This window comes from Xiphophorus hellerii, chromosome 14, assembly GCF_003331165.1.
Source record: "Xiphophorus hellerii strain 12219 chromosome 14, Xiphophorus_hellerii-4.1, whole genome shotgun sequence".
In the NCBI taxonomy this organism is placed as follows: domain Eukaryota; kingdom Metazoa; phylum Chordata; class Actinopteri; order Cyprinodontiformes; family Poeciliidae; genus Xiphophorus; species Xiphophorus hellerii.
In genome coordinates, this window is record NC_045685.1 from 3,682,681 (window position 1) to 3,699,288 (window position 16,608).

Genomic DNA, 16,608 nt, shown 5'->3' on the forward strand with positions numbered 1-16,608 from the left:
TTTTTTTTTTTTTTTTATTTCCCTCTATAACTTTGTCATTCCAAAACCGTGATCTTCTTTTATCATCACTGTTTCTTGGAAAGTCACTACCATTTTCAGTGAGGTGGGCTATAAAGCCTGCATTATTTCCCCTCCCTCCCCTCTCCCTCGCACCGGGCTGTGCCACCTTCTGCAGCCGGAACGGGGCGCGCCTTGGTGGGCGGCCTTTGCGGTGCGGGCGCCTCTGCTGCTGCTGCTGCTGCTGCTGCTGCTGCTCCTGATGCTGCTGCTGCTGCTGCCGATGCCGCTGTGACTCCATCTCTAGTAGAATTAGGCGGAGGCGTCGTCAAGGCACCTGCGCCGCAGCCGGCGTTAGACAATAAAAGTCTGGACGCCAGTTTTGAAGAGCCGGAGTTTTACTTTGAAAGGACGGGGGACTCCGAAGACACGTTTCCTGCCTGGTGTCTGCCTTGACGGCAGAGGATGCAGGTGGAGCGACTCGGGCAGGACCGTTCACATCTGTCTTGAAGGAGAAAGGGGGGAAAGAAAATCTGCTCTGCTCTACGCTCTGGATAAAAAAAAGAAAGAAAAAAAAAACGCTTTAACTATTCCGGAGGATATTAATAAATCTTGGCTTGTCTGGAGAATAACGGAATTATCCGAAGATACAAGTAAGGACTTTTTCCCCCTTCTTTTTACTGAGGTGACTGTTTTATTTTCTCTGGCTATGGGGATTAGAAAACAGGGCTCTACACATGATGACATGATTTTTTTATTATTTTTATTTTTATTTATTTTTTTTTATAAATGCGTGCTGTTTTCTAGAATGAAGAAGCAGAACACAGATGACGCGTAATGGCTCAATGTTTTTTTGGAGGAGATCTGCGCTGTGCTGTTTGTTTTTGGCTGCTTTCTAAGTAGACACGCTGAGTTCAGTGTTTGTGTGCGTGAGCGCGTCAACGTGTGGAGGGAACTGGTGCACATGAGTGTTTGGAAACCACGCGTGGTAAGAGTGTGGGGGGAACATTTAGGGGGGAAAAAAGAATAAGAGCATCCTACCGCGACTGGTGACAGGGAGCCGCTGTGGATGTGTTTACGCAATGTCCAGACGATTTGTGCGGGATTATTCACACAGGTCCCCGACACTCAGTCCGAGGAATCGCTTTCATTTCAGAGCTCTGTGGGTTTAACTGCCGCAGGGATGGATACCAATGATTCTGCTGATCAGTTTAGCTCTCCTTTAAAAAAAAAAAGAAAGAAAAACGCATATGATGCACTACTTTAATCTGGAGTGTTTACGCAAAACTCCTTTTTTTTGCGCGCAAATTACTGACATTTGCACCTTTCGCTTCACGAGTCATGCATCATATGCGTTGTAATAATCGTGAAGTCATGTTTCAAACACAGCCCCCTGAATTGTGCGGTATGCCAAATTAGGCCACCGGTGGGTAAGATGGTCTCTTTACCAGCTGCGGTCGCTTCCTTTCCCGGAGAAAAAAGGACGGCAGTGACCGGACTCGTCACTGCACCGGGTTTGTTTGTAAAGTGTCTGGTAAATTCAACCAGCTTCGATGAGTTAGACATGCTCCATACGCAGGACTTTGCCGCGCCGAGGCACGCGGCGGCTGCGCCACGGTGTCGCCAAAACGCCCACTGTGATGCGTAACGGTGTCTTCACGCACAATTCCCAGAGCAAGCGCGTGATCACCAGCAATGATCGAAGAAAACCTTCTTAGGAAATGAGCTGGGTTTGGATCGGTTGTGCTAAAGAGAAGCGATTGAGGTGAGAAGAGACGGACGGACACGCACTGACGCCACATGAGGAAAAGCCGACTGTGTTTGCACCGTTTTCAAGCAACATATGATCAGCATGGCAACTTAAACAGAAGCCACACTTTTTTATGTGCAATTTGTGTGCTGAATTTCTGACCTTGCGCAAATTGTGCTGAGTGCAGATCTGATAACAGCAGAGAAGGTTCTCAGTGTCTGGCTATATCCTGAAATTCATCACAGGAAGGAATTGAAGGAAGCGGTAGCTGCGTTTCCATTACAAATGTGCACAAAACTTTGTCAATAAAAAAACACAATTTCGCAATTGTGTTTATTATGTTTCTTATTTAATATATCGAATAAGAAATATTGTTAAAATGACAGGTGAATAGGTTTGTTCACTACCACGTCGTGATCCAGCTACTTCCTGTCCTCTTATGCTTTGTGGTTTGTGCCAGTGGCAACATCCGGTTGTTGATCATGTGACTTGAGTGATGCATAAAACTGTTTCCAACGCAGTTTTACAAAAAAAAAAAAACTATTTCAATGCGGCCAAAACCACCACCTCTTCCTACTGCCAAAACATTTGATCAAAAAACAAGAGTTTCCATTAAGATCATTTATTTACAAAATGTCAAATTGCATAATTACACAGTCAATGGAAATGCAGCTAGTGACAATGGAGTTGATGCCAACTTTCTTTCCCGTCATGCATGAAGTCCCATTCCAGACCCAAGTGACAAAAAAGCTTCAGTATTAAACCAGCAGCTTGTAACCGAATGTCTCCCTTGAAATAGCATCACTTGAAGTTCTCTCTGATTCTTAAATGTTCCTAAATTTGACCCCCATGTTGTTCGTTTGGGGCGAACCTGCTCAGGTTCTGATGCAGACGCCTTCAGCAGGAAATGGGCCTGCATGCTATGTACTACAGTTCCAGTTTTGCTCTCGGGAGCTTTCAGTGCACTTCACAAAAGGTGTTTAACATCGCCTTTGTGGGTTGAGATGAATTATAATAATTGCAAATGTCTCTGCAATTTGAATAAATTGTTATGCAGCGAGAGCAAAGAGTGGATTTGAGGTCCTGTGCTGCTCTTTGTTTTGCTTCAACTTTCTGACATCGGCTTTTCAACGACCCACCTGAATATGAACTTGTTTTTTGTTTTATTTTCGGCTAAAATGTCATCGTTTGGTATTGAAACAACATTGCAGTTGGCATTTTGAATGCAGCTGGGGGAGGGGGGAAAAATCACCTTTTCAACTGTGTGCTTTATTCACATCTATCTGGTTCATGTTGTGTGTTAGACGCTCTAACTGGCCTGGCCTTCATGTGATGAAAGTGAGACGTCCCGTTTCACAGGGCACAACCACAAATCTTGGTTTGTTTTGTTGGAACCTTATGTGGCAGATGGATAGTTTTCAACATTTTTCCACTAATATGTGTCAGGCATTTATATTTAGCCTGCCCTGAGTCAAAACGTTTTGCTGTTATTAAACCAGCAAGTCTTTTGGGGTGTATCTCTACCGGTTTTGCACATCTAAAGAATGAATATTTTTCTCATTTTAACTCCTGAATACACTTTGATCATTCTACTGTAGCTCTGACACATATACTTATGGCATATTTGTGTCTCCTACATGATTTTTGGCAAACTATACGTGATTTCTATTGGCCTTCTTCATTCCACTCTTCCGTAAATGACAGATTAGTGGAAATTATGACTAATATATGTCCTGTAACCAGATTTTTCTTGCCCTAGCTTGATAGGTTCTCCGTTGTGTCACTGTCTTTCCCTCAGATGACTGACTGAAGAGTTCTCTGCACTCAAAGCTTGGAATATTCTTCTCTAGCCTACCCCGGCTTTATTTGTGGCCTGTCTCACCATGTCAGGCATACTTTATGGAGAAGTTGGCTCCATAAAATAAGAAGGCCATATGCTCTGGTCTTCTTAAGCCAGAGCATATTTGTGAAGGCAGCCAAGATCAAACTTGCAGAATTGATCTTGCAAGTATGTATTGTAATCGTGCGGTTCCTTTATTAAATCGTAACTACATCTTGGATCGAAGTAGACAGGCCACGTCAATAAAAGAATAACTTACATTTGCACGTACTTGTATAGTTGTGTTGCTGTGTGTGGGAATTTGTCACCTGGAGGTGCAGCGATATTAGAATGGTATGAAGGGTGGAAACCTTGCAACACTCAGCACCTAGGAGCAGCAGGCCTCAGAAAATCACTCCAGTCCCAGTCAGACAGACACCAGACACCCCACAGGGTAATCCTTACGGCTGACACAGAAATAGGTCCGCAGGAAGGCAAAGGTACCAGCCAAGCCCCCCTGACTCAGCACCCAAGGTACATTGGCCAGTACAGGGTAGGCGTGTTTTGGCATGTTTGATGATTGGAAGCCTATACATCCCAAAAAGGGACAAACCCTGGAACAGCCAACCCTCTGGGATGGTATTGACCTGCCAGAGGTTAGGAGGGAGGGAGGCACCTGGTGACATAGTCCTAATGAGGCCAAGTGGAAATGATCACCAAAGCCTCTTGGTGGTAAGGCTCTGTGGATTGAAGAGCCTTACAACAACACCAGCAGAGCTCACAAGACCATCCCAAACTTCTTTTTGTCCTAACTTCTTGGTGGAATCAGTGCAGAAGCAGAGGTAAAACAGAAGAGAAGAATATGTCTAGTCTCCCTGAGCCAATCATCCCTGGTGTGTGTATACTTCAGTGCTGAACTGAGACCACACTGCATAATTCTTTTGCCCCAGTAAGCTCAGTTCATTTTCGTTAGTCTGTGATCCAGTAGAAGTTACAGTTTTTGAGTGTGTACCATCCAGTCTTTCAGCTGTGGAACCCCAGACATTCCAGGTCTTTTTAAATTAAATTTGTTTTCTTTTTTTTTTTTTAAATTGAGCTCCAGCACTATGTAGGTGGCGTTATCCTGACGACCCCAGAGGTCGAAAAGTAACACTTTGTGATCCGTATGTGACACAAACACAATTCAACGCAACAAGCACAAAATGGGCCTCATCTTTGGACCATTGTGATGTTGTCAATTTCCAGCTCCAAATGCGCTCAGTCGTTTTTGTGAGTTTTTACAAACAGTGGGTCTAAATATTGTAAAGGAGTCACTCTTGTGATGGAACCAGTTAATCCACCTCATAGTGAGTAACCAGCAATCTTCAGACATAATATCTTCTGCCTGACTTCGGAGCAAAGTCGGTACCATGTAACCTTTACTAGTGGGAAACCCAACAACCAAGCCGAGCCCAGTTGAGTCGCGCTGAGTAGATGCCGGTGAAAAGTTTCCCAAACCGATCCTGCTTTAAACTTCTCGACGACTTTCTCCGTGACCTGTCTGCCAGGTTTGTCGGTTTCCACGATTCTGTTTGTTCGCCAACGCTCTCAGCGGTCCTTCAGAGAGCTACAGAGATCAAATTAAACCCACGGAGGTAAAATTAATGATTAGGCGAGCTCTGGATGCGGCTGGTTGGGTTTTTATTAGAGCAAAGATTGCTGAGATAAATGTACACTTCTCAGAGCTTTATAAAACATTTTGAATACCGTTGTAATTCCTGTCTTATTTGCAATAATGCGCTACTTTTGTTTTGGTCAGTCGGATAAAATTACAACAAGACTTGTTGAAGTCTGCGGTTATGACGTTAGGAAACGTGAAAATCCAAGAGATGTTACTGACTCTGGAAAATGCTGTCCGTCCAGCCGGTTGTCTTGACGACCTGCAACCTGTAGCCTTTGAAGACGGCGCCTTTAGCGTGGACTATCATGCAAAACAGAGCAGTGCCACTTATGGTCAATGATTTGATGGAATCATTTGTGACTGAGACGGGAAAGGATGAGAAACAAAACACCGTGGCTGCAATCCCATGAAGCTGTTTAACCTCCATGCTAAAAAAAAAAAAAAGGTGACTGGATGGAGACAGATATCAGTTTTTCTGGCAGGAAATTTGTCACTGGGTACGTCAAAGTCTTGCAGGCAGAGCCAGAGGAAAAGACAAAAGTTTTCACATGATGACATCGGTTAAATTCAAAGCAGACTTGTGTTTTGTTTGTATTTTTTTTTTTAAAACAACCTGCCTGTGGTTCGTCTAATTGAGAAGGAGTTGTGAGACTTTCAAAAAAGTTCTGGCTCGGCGCCACGCACGCCACTGTATTCCACGAAGATTGAGTCATGAATTCATTTATCAGAGCTCGCAAATGCATTTGAATCTTATATGAGGGATTCTCTTTCTTCCCTCAAATGGTTGGAAGTAATGTAATCCCAGCCCCTTCTTATCATATCTGAGTAAACCTCAAAAAAGAGAGAGAGAGAGAGAAAAAAGCAAGCTCTGCCACTGAATTAATAAAGACGTGCGTTGTAGCCTCTAGTGAGAGCTTGATGTGAAATATTTGCATTACCATATGGCTCCTCTTTGAACAGGTTCAAGCAATCCTTTCTTCTTCTTTTTTTTTTTTTTGTTCGACGCCACAGCGTTTGTAATGTCGTACAGAGAGCAGACCTAGCTGCTGCGTGAAGCGGACAGAAAGGCCTCTTGTCTCCCAGCTTTCTTGGCTTCCTCTCAGGTGTCATCTCCCTCAGGTTGCACCCAGTCTAGACCTGAGAAAACCTTTGACCCCAGGAGTCTTTCGGTGCCAGTTAATGTTCCTGGCGTGGTGGGCATGTTTAGCACCTGCTGGAGAGCTGCTTGACCTGAATTACTGCCGCACAGAGGCAGCTGCTGTGGCTGGAGCTTAAAAATATCACACTTTTCCCTCTCATTAGGAAAGGGAACACCAGCGACTGTTGATGATGATGATGATGATGATGATGATGATGTATTGTGCTTACCTGAAGAATGGTTCCTCTCGGGGGACAGCTGTGAGAAACTAGACTGTCTAGAAATATAAAGTCAAAGGGCAGCAAATGACTAAATGACTTAAATCAGTGATTTAATTTAAAGAAACATTTTTCCAACAGTACGGTAGATGCTTCCACTGTTTTGCTGCTGAAAGGTTCAGCTTTTGCATAATCTTTGTATTTTCTGTAGCATATATTGTGTTAATCTGGCTCTCTCAGACATTTAAGGTCTCTGTTAGGTTAATATGCTTCTCCTATTTGACCTTCGACCTGTACACGAGTTGTCCAGGGTGTACCCATGTTTTTCAGTAATTGAATTTCGGAGATAGACACAAAGTCTCTGAAAGGATTAAAACGGCAAACAGAGTAGCCCGTTAGCATCCAGGGTAACATGTCAGCATGCGGATATTGGTTGGTGAGGTATCGTCGTATTCATAAAGAATTCAAGCCGAGTTGAACTGAAGCCAGTGGGGGGCATCCCTGGGCGTGCCACCAGCAGAGACTGTCACGGCTCTTGTTTCTGTTTCCGTCTTCACCGCCCACCTTCTGTGTTGCATCTCAGCAGAACAGCTTGGAAGCTTCGAACAGCGCTTCAGTCATCTGACCCCTGGAGGGCAGCGCTTCAGAGATCCGCAAGCGTTTTGTCCATATATTTAGACGAAAGCTAAAGAGCCTTCTCACCTCTTCCTGCATTATGAAGTGTTGCTATTAATAAACTCACTATGCCTCGCCACTTCTCCCTGTCCATTCACCGTCTGAAACCGGGCCTAACGCTGAGGATGAATGAACGGAACAACAGGGGGCCACCTGGAGGCGGCTGGAGGTCATGATATTGAGATAGTGTCTGCTGATGCATCCACACAAATGCTCACCGCTCCTCCACGAAGCGATAGAGAAACAGAGAGAGAGAGAGAGGCGACTATTCCACAAGCCACAATCGTTGCACGGAGACCACCATAGCTGATTAAAATAAAAAACAAAAGGTGGTTCTGCTTCGTTCTGGTGCGGTAAACTCGGCGGACCTTAATCACGCTTCCATTGTCATCGTTGGTTTGGGGTTTTTTTTGCCAATGTGTTTGCAGACAGGAAGGAGCAGGGAGCGTTTCCCTCGACAGAACTCTCACACAGAGAGCCAAGGACGTCGGCTGAGCACAGAGGGTCAAACAGTTACCCAGCGCCGTCCTCTCTGTGGTAATGACCCCATAATAGAGAAGTGCCGCAGAACGATGACAGCTGACACAGTTTTTAGTGATTCGGGGTCCAACAAATAAAAAATAAATAAAAAATAATAATTTTATAGATAAGAAAAAAACAAAAAACATTGGGCACTCAGCCTCAATCTAACTTTGCTTTATTGCTGTTTTTGGAGTTCTGCGTTTTTGGCTTTCAAGCACCAACTATTTTCATCTCGCTTATTGAATTGTTAATTTTTCTTTGTGGAATAAGTGCTGCTGCTCCAGCTTATAGTAGCCTCTCTGATGTTGATGTATACCCCTCCCCGTAGTCCCACCTCCACACCCCTTCTTCACTCCTCTCTCTCTCTCTCTCTCTCTCTCATCGTCCTATTTGTCAGGAGCAAATGAAGCCCCGTGTCACAATCATGGCGATCTGCCACTTGGCCGCCACTTTACACGTTTGAAAAGGAGAAAATGCAGAGATGAAATGTGTGAAGGCTAAATGTGTCAGAATAATGGGAAAAAGAGGAGGAGGTGGGGGGTTGAGAGGTGGAGGGGTGAAGCCAGTTAGAGAGCGTCGCTCAGCTGTTCCAGTCCAACCAGCAGCTTGGTGGGATTGACTGAGTGGTCACTAAGGTTTCTAGGTGTTTGCTTCTGAAGGTGGATCAGCAACCCCGAATGAGGCCTAACCAAAGTACAAATGGTACGATTACTTATTTCTCTGAATTGTTGTGAGGATTTATCTAGGCCCCGTTCACATGGCGATGGCAGGACAGCGAAAATGCCTCTTGTTTACACGGTAACCACATTTTGGTTGGACCAAAACACAAAGGTCTGACAACAGGTAAACCAAAAAATGTGTGAAAAACGATGACTTGTGCGTTATGCATGACTGGCTTTCAACAATGGCTACTGCGTTCTACTGCTGACATAGAAAGAAATTCCTATGTGATCAACCGCACTAGCTTATGTTGAATATAAAATTAACATAATTTGAGCTAATTTTGATTAAAATTAATATATAATATCTACAGAATCAATAGTGTAAAATATTCATTAAAAATGTTTACTGATGTTGCTGCGCTGTTAGCAAAGCTTTTAGATTAACATATTTTTTTCCCTCTTTAGTCAGTCTGTTGCTTTTTCCTTTTTAGTCTCAGTTACCTCTAAAACTGGGGTTCTTTAAAGCAACAACCTTATTTATTACTTCTCAGTTATGATTCTATAAAATAACTCTAATTTCTCCTAAATGTACCTACCTGGGAAGAGTCTGTCTCCCTCTGCAACACCAGGCCAAAGGCCCGCTGATTCTCTGCGCTACAGTTTAGATCCAGACCCAAAAGGGGAAAGACAGGGCTGTTACTTTCAAAATAAAAGCTTGTGTTAAATTAAAAAACAAATCAAAGCAGATTTCTGCATATAAAATAACTGCAAACACAGGAAGATCCAAAAGAGAGGTTCCCGTCAGATTCTATAAGTTCATTTGTATCTAAATGTATTTGGTAAATCTCAGGTTTGAGACAAGGCTGTTTCATAAAACAGAAGTAATTGTTTTTATTTTTATATTTTTTAGGAGTGCTGAAGTCCCCCTAAAGCTCCTCTTGTGTTCATGACTGTTGTTGCTCTTGTATTCAGCCTCTTTCTTTTGGATGATAAATTGCACAAGCTTTCAAAATCTATACGAAATCAACTCATCAATATGAATTGATTTTTTGTCACGTGGCGTAAACACTGCGTAGCCGATTCAAAATGTGACTTATTTAGAAGTTTCTAATGCAAGTAATCCTGTTTTATCAAGACGGCGTGTCAAGCATTTGTAACAAATCAGTGAAAACACGGATGGTTGTGATGATGTGAGCCGTGAGCAGACCCCCTGCCTCCATGCTGCGCCTTAGAGACGCACTTCCTCTGTATCAACTGGGAGGTAATGGAGCAAACAAAGTGCAGTATGATTCTAATTATAAATGTGTTTTATTCTGTGGAGTGCTAGTAATTAAGATAAACACTTCAAAGTAGAAACTTTACTGAATGTCATTTGTCTTTGTTGTAAAAAAAAATAATTTTTTTTTAAAACTCCATGGAAACAGTTTTTTTCAAGTACAATGGCTCCTGAGAAACAACCGAGTGGAAATGTTTTAGTGGCAGCACTGATGAGAGTTTGGAAACTCAAAAATCCTACCTTCATTTTGCTCACAGAAAGCACCATGAATAAGCACAGGCCACAGCGCACTCTGGTGTTATTTGCTGTTAAAAACTTTATTTTATTATTAAAACAAATGTTGCTATTTCCACTCGAAATAAGCCACAATGATGCTCAAAAGAACACAGTGACATAAAACGCTATTTAAAAGAAAACTTCACTTTCTATAATGTTTGTGGTATTGTCTGTGATACGTTCAGGCTGCGAGAGAGTGAGAGAAAGCAAGACTTCAGTCAGAAAATTAGAAGGCTTACAATAACTTATGTTTTGTGTCTTTTTAAACTTTTAGCCTATTGTTATAAAACTTGCTGGGTTTGGAAATGCTGGCAGCTTTTTTTTTAATTCCAGGGTTAGTTAAAGGTTTTATATTTTCAAAGAACTGTAAACAGAGGCTGCTGTTTCTTTAATGTTGTTGTGTCAACTGCAATAAATGACTATCTTGTAACGATGACGCCGCTTTGAAATGTCGACTCCATAATCTTTGTGTCTTTGTTTAGAAATATCAGTAAAAACCAAAAACATACCTTTCCGAGAGCAATGTAGCAAGAGATGGAGAGATGCTCAATTGGTTCATACATGTGCTGTATGCTGATGAATATGATAAAAACCTAAAATTTTCGTTCATTCATTAAAATATATGAATAAATGGGGGGTTTTTTTCTGTTTTTTGGGTTTTTAAAAAAATTTTTTACAGGTTTTTTTGTGAAATCCATTAAATTCTACTGACGGAGCAGCAGAACAGCAGCATTTAATGGGGAAAGGACATTTTACTGGATGATAAATTGTAGCAATGTTGATGTTTTGAGACCATTTTAAAGCAACATATTGATAAAAATGTATTTTTGCCCTCTGAAAGACTAGTAAAGTTCACACTGGAACTACAAAACATTTTAAATATCCAAAATAAAACAGCAACAACCAGAAACATTAAATAAGAACAGAATAAAAACCAAACAAAACCAACGCCAAAAATAAAATCAATTATAAAGTTTCTGTGTGCAAAATTGCCCTTGTGTAGAGATTAAAAGCATTCTATTTTCATTTTATTTATATCTATTATAACGGAAACTTATTAAGACAAACAAATGTATTTGTAAATTCATGCAGGGTTTAACTTATCTCTATGTCTACTGATTTTGTTTGCTTTTTCTTAAAGGTTCTGTCTTTTAAAACAAGTCAACAGTGTTTGGGAGACAAGACAAAGCAATACCATTCCAGGAACAGATAGAAACTGGAATAAGATACTAATAAGTTAGAAAACATCAGTGGTGGGCCTTCTCTGAAATTTCCTAGAAAATTGAAAAGAAAAAGTGTAAAATGTTTTAATCATATTTAGTTTGATCTGTAATTTAATTGCTTATCGGTATTATTGGGGTATTACTATAATTTCCTACTTTTAAAAAGTGCCATAAACATATCTGGCGAGCGGCTCCGCCTCAGGACCTGCTGTACAAATTCAGCTAACCCCTCGTCAAAATGGCTGACAAAATGATCAGCCAATCAAAATTGACATACAATGACAGTCTGTAAGTAGAGAGCTTCCCCTGCATTCCCCGTCACTGTAGTGAACTTCGTATTTACAAAATGGCAGCCGCATCCGCTTCAACTCCGGTTGACATAGTTGCAAACTCACTAAAATTGCTTTTTTAAAGACGCTAATTCATGGATAAAAAAGAAATAATTAATAATGGAGAACCCACACCGACGAGTGGCTAACAGCTAGCACTGAGCACAACACAGTGTGGATTTTATTTACAAGTAATGGGTGAGTGTTACTTTTCTATTAGCCTACATTCTCATACAAACTTTACTTAATATTTTTTCTTTCAATTGTTCACATGCGCTATTTGAGCAGTTTGGCTTGCTGTTGAGCTTAACTGGGGAACATGGAAAAGCTTTGCTAAATTGCTGGCTATTCAATAGTGTGCGCTGTTGCCCGTGCATTTTGTTGATGTATTGCTTGATATGCATTGTTGGGCTGCATTACTGCTTTCTTTGGCGTATTTTTGTTTATTGGATGCCTGTCGCTTGGTGTGGTGCTTAGTTCCTTCATTGTCCTGCACAACGTGCGTATTGTTCACGTATAGTTGACGTCTATTGAAGGCCCTGACTGGCCCGCCACACGGAAAACATTAACAGAGCAAATAAATACAATACTTTTTTTTCTTGTTTTTTTATCAGATGTTCTTGTACTCGCATTCTCAGTCTGAAGCTCCTGTCTCTGGAATAACAGCTCAGAAATGAGTTTTAAGACACGTCTAGTTGTTTTGGGGATTAGAGCCGTTCCTCCCATCAGCGGTGATCAGCGGTGTTAATCAAGAGTGTTTAGCACTTCCAGGTTTCCAACTTCCTCACTGCGTGTGTGTGTGTGTGTGTCTCTACTCGTTCCAAATGGAGCCTTCCAACATTTCATCTGTGTGCTGACATTGTCCAACCTGCTGTAATACGACCGTTTGGCTTGTATGGCGACACAAGCTCCCAGTTACTCCCTGGGAAAGTTCTGGGAATATATGGGCGGGTGTGTGTGCGTGTGTGTGTGCGTGGACTTGTTTAGCTATTCTGCTCGGGACCATTTCTGAAGCCAGTTGGCTTTATGGGAACCAAATGCCATGCAGTCCAAATATGGTGTAAGGTTATAAATAGACTACTGGTTTGGGTTAAATAAAATTTAGTTACTAACATGAATAGAAGTCAATGGATAGTCCTAAGGGTAGAAATGCAACTGTGTGTGGGGGGGCGTGTGTGTGTGTGTGTGTGTTAGAGATCATAACAGCAGCAGAGTTGCGTGTGATCCCTTTCATGTTGATGTTTTTTTTTTTTCCTCTGGGTTTCTGCCTCACCTTTGCCAGATCGCTTCGCCGCACGTTTTAATCTGTGTGAAAACAAACAAACCACAAAAAAAAACAAAAAAACAACAACAACAAAAAAATCCCATTACTTTTCACATCTGAATTTAGTTTCAGGCATATTGGTTAACAAACCAGGGTGAAAACAGCCGCGTGCGTTCTTGCGAGGTTAGAAGCCGAGTGTTGATGGGGAAAGCTGACGGAGATTCAAGGACAGATACCGGGAGAGAAAACAAAACAAAAGAAGTGGAGATCAGGGAAACACGGCAAACAAAGACAGATTACAGAAACTCCACAGAGCTCTTAGGTTTCCCCAAAGTGTGCTCCTCCAAAGCCCTATCAAACTTCTTCTGAGTATTATTGATCGAAAGCTAACACTCTTGCCGAGCCATATCCTCCGAGGAGGCGGCTATCTGCAAGCCATGCACTCTGCTCTAGTTACCCACTCTCCCCTCACTAACCCTGCTGCGCCATCAGCCATGAATCTATACGACTTAGTCACACCTGTGTGGCCCGGAGCAAGTCAGCGTCCAGACAAAGCAGTGTTTGGTTCTCCTGTTCAACAAAACTCAGACTCACTATCTGGTGTTCTAAAAAAACCCCCCAAAAGTCTAAAATTTTCTTTATTGCAAAAGGGGTTCCCTACGTTCGCTGAAATATTAAACTAAAGTCCGCTGTGCGTACCGGAGAAACATGGTATATTTTGGATGATTTGTCATGTTTTTTTTTTTGTTTTTTTTTTGTAAAGCCACGCAAAGGTTTTTACCCAGTTCCGTCATGAAATATAACCTGTTGGGGGTTTTTGTGTGTGTGATAGAGTCGTCAACAATTGCGAAGTGGACCGAACACCATGCGTGTTTTTTTTTTTTTTTTTTTGACAAAACAGATTTGCGACGTGCGTTTCCCTTCAGACGGAGCTTCGTACAGAGGATCAACGGTTCAGTATTGGTGGATATTTTTTTTTCTCTGTGGAACTGAATGTTGTTGTTTTTTTCATATCGCATATCTCAATTCAAAAATAATTTTGAGGAATTTTACATACAGTACTCGCACATTAATAATAAGAGACAGAATGAAAAAGAAATTTTAAAAAAGTTCCAAGACAATTTGAATCCTACAAGCAAAAGTCATAAGATGCAAATAACAAAATAAATATATAATTAAAAAAAAATCTAAAATATACTGTATATTTAAAAAAAAAAAAGTAACTTTAGGAGATTAAACGCCTTGGTGCAATGCTATTGGCTGTTGTTTGCAAAGCAGCCAATCCGGTAGAGCTATTCATTTTCATTAGAGCTGATTGGCTGTGCAGCCCAAAAGTAAAGACAATAGTAGCTTAATACAAATGGGAACTTGTTGGTGCAATTCTTCCAAGCTAATTCTGGAAGAAAATGTTTTTTTTCTTTCTTTTTTTTTGCTAGGATAAAAGTTCAGCCTCCAGTCTTTTACGTATGAGGGCTGAATATAAAATGGACTTCAGTGTTTTTTAAACAAAGTTTTTAGATTATTTTGCATTGGTCTACCATATAAAATCGCATGAAAAAAATAACATAAAACGTATGAAAACCTTTGCTTGGCAATGTGAATCCACCTGATCGGTGCAGGAATTACAATAAAATGTGTTGACCCCGATTATTTCCACGACTGTGGTCACAAAAACCTTTTGTCTGTCTAGTTTAACCAGAAGCAGCTGCAGAAACTGTCCAGTAGTTGATCAGGACTCATAATTCACCGTAAGCACCAGGAAAAGAACCGTCTTTGTTCAAAAACCGTACATTTCTGGTACTTCAGCACTGCTTGTTTGGACAGCTCCTCCGCCCGTCTGCTCAGAGCTTCACTCTTTTCAGCACCATGGAGAGCTCAGCGTCCACCAGGACGGTTTGGACCCGTCTAACACCGCCGCACGTCCCCTGCTACTGCATCACAGAGCTGATCAGCTAACCTCTGTGTCAGCTGCTGCAAATCCCCTCAGCTGTATTTGCTACAAGCAGAGCCTTCATGCTTTATAAAACATTAATTAAGTGTTTATTTCATTCCTTCCATAAAACATTTCACTTAATTCTTTCTCCTTTAGCTTTAAGGAGGGGGGGGAAGAGAAGACTCAAATACAAAGAGTTGTCTGATATCAGTAATGGATTACGCCGCGTCTATTAATTGTGCTACAAAACTCCCGCCATTGATTTGTCCGGTGTAAACTCTCGCGCTCATATTTCATCACTGCAGCCTGGGAGAACATGAAACCGGCAACTTTTTAAATAGAAATCTTCTCGGCGGGATCAATAGGCAGCGCCGTGTTAATGGAAAGTGAAGCATTATTTCTAATAACGGCGTGCCTCAGATGTTCACTTATGCATGCGCCGCCATCTGCGGCGCACGGCAAGGGAAGCTTGTTTTCGGTTTTCCTCTGATAAAGGCGCCGAGTCAGATCACACAGGGAAAAAAAGAAGAAAAAAAAAATCCCAAATCCAAACTGCTTTGTTCTTCAGCTGTAAACACAATCGCATTGTTGATTGGCAATTATGTATTTGTTTCAAGTATGTTTAACTTTTTTTACTTTCTTTCTTTTTGAGACAGTAACAAAGCCTGCCACTTTCCCAACCTCACTGTAATTTTCTTTTTTCTTATTCTTTATTCTTCGATAACTCCGAACAGATCTTCGGCGGCTAACAGTGGAAGTAACAGAACAATGTGGGCTTAACGGCCCTTAACAGGCTTTACGCAGCTTTCGCTTTGTGGAATGTGGACGCTAAACGCTTCGCTGTTGATTCAGGCATTGTGTGACGATAAACAGACAGAGAGAGAGAGAGAGAGAGAGAGCCATTGTGTGACGACAAACAGACAGAGAGAGAGAGAGAGAGAGAGAGCCATTGTGTGACGACAAACAGAGAGAGAGAGAGAGAGAGAGGGAGCCATTGTGTGACGACAAACAAAAGGTGACAATTGTCTCAGATTCCTTACGTTTGATTAAATCAGTTTCGTTCGGTGAGGTTCTCCTCCTCAGGAACATTCAGCTGCTTTTCTTGTGCAGTGCAGCTGGAAAGCGACGTCACAGAGCTGCAGAACGGCTGAGCGGATCTGGATATCGGCTCTGTGCACTTAGAGCAGTATAAGGGGCTGCAGCAGAGAAGAGCCTGGACAATCTCTGGCTTCATTCTTCTGTCTCCTGTCGAAATCAGCCAATTGTGTCCAAAGCGCTAAGAGGTTTCCAGCATCTTGGATTTTCTTTCTTTTACCCCAGATGAGCTTTTTTTTTTTTCACCCTTTTCTCACAACTTTTCTCCTACTTTGTGTTTGTGAACGCAAATCTATGTAGCACAGGCTGTAGCATCTCCCTACAGAGAGAATACTGCTATATAGTGCCTTTTATGATGAATTAGAGGTGTTTTTTGTGTGTTTGTGTTAAATCGGTTGGTTGACCCCTTTGTTTATTTCCCTGACAGTGCTTATACTGTATGTTGACTCGTTAATGGCAAGTATTGGTCTCAGGAGGCAAACAGCCGTGAAAACACCCAGTCAGGCATGTTTCTGTACAAGCCAAGAATTGTTTGTGGTTTTTTCTTTTTTTTTTGTTTTAATGTCTGAAGTTTTAAGTTGTGTTTTTGTGTAGGAATCCACTTTTTTCAATTCTGTTTCCGATACCGATACAGATATCGGAGGTTTAGTATCGGTCGATACCAATCCGATACAGGACAAAAAAAAGTGATGGATTGACTTAAAATGTTTCTTTTATATATAAATAAATGTAGTGAATTATAAATTTGTTTGATAACTCTGCACCAGCTCA

General features: G+C 41.6%; 1 protein-coding gene across 7 annotated transcripts in view; it reads left to right on the forward strand.

The window, feature by feature from the left end:
• Positions 1-445: 445 nt before the first annotated feature.
• The window catches only part of nrxn2b (neurexin 2b), an 813,260-nt gene continuing 797,097 nt past the window's right edge, over positions 446-16,608 (forward strand). For 4 of the 7 annotated variants that reach the window (XM_032584253.1, XM_032584256.1, XM_032584255.1 and 1 more), the window contains exon 1: positions 447-650. The gene's annotated coding sequence lies outside the window, so the exon portion shown is untranslated. Of the gene's footprint in view, positions 683-16,608 lie in introns of all 7 variants that reach the window. The other 3 variants (XM_032584259.1, XM_032584258.1, XM_032584254.1) reach the window with 2 other exon arrangements.